The following is a 263-nucleotide window of genomic DNA, read 5'->3' as shown; positions in this document are numbered from 1 at the left end:
TCCCACACCACGAGGCCGGGGCTGGCTTGGGAAAGCCTCTTCCATGTAATCCGGTGGCTTCGTTTCCACTTGCCCTGCAACAAAACCGCTGGTTTGTGTCGCAGTTGAAGCACCCGGAGCAAAGGGAGAGACGCTCCGGTGCGGCGAGGCCGGCCTCAGCGTGGGGGCGTAGACCCGGAGCCTTTTCCGCCTGCCCGGATCCGGGGTCCTTCTCCCCCCCCCAACCCCCCGTCTCCCCGCGCCGAGAGCCTCGGTAATGTCTG

The 263-nt window shown here is 66.2% G+C and overlaps 1 protein-coding gene across 1 annotated transcript in view; it reads left to right on the top strand.

Moving 5' to 3' along the window:
* The window catches only part of SLC39A14 (solute carrier family 39 (zinc transporter), member 14), a gene marked incomplete at both ends in the record, with an annotated part of 4,235 nt that overhangs the window by 718 nt on the left and 3,254 nt on the right, over window positions 1-263 (top strand). The window lies entirely within an intron of this gene.

This window comes from Eurypyga helias, unplaced genomic scaffold (genome assembly GCF_000690775.1).
Source record: "Eurypyga helias isolate BGI_N326 unplaced genomic scaffold, ASM69077v1 scaffold20409, whole genome shotgun sequence".
NCBI lineage: Eukaryota > Metazoa > Chordata > Aves > Eurypygiformes > Eurypygidae > Eurypyga > Eurypyga helias.
Note: the sequence above shows the minus strand (reverse complement) of the source record. Positions and strands in the feature narration are given on the sequence as shown.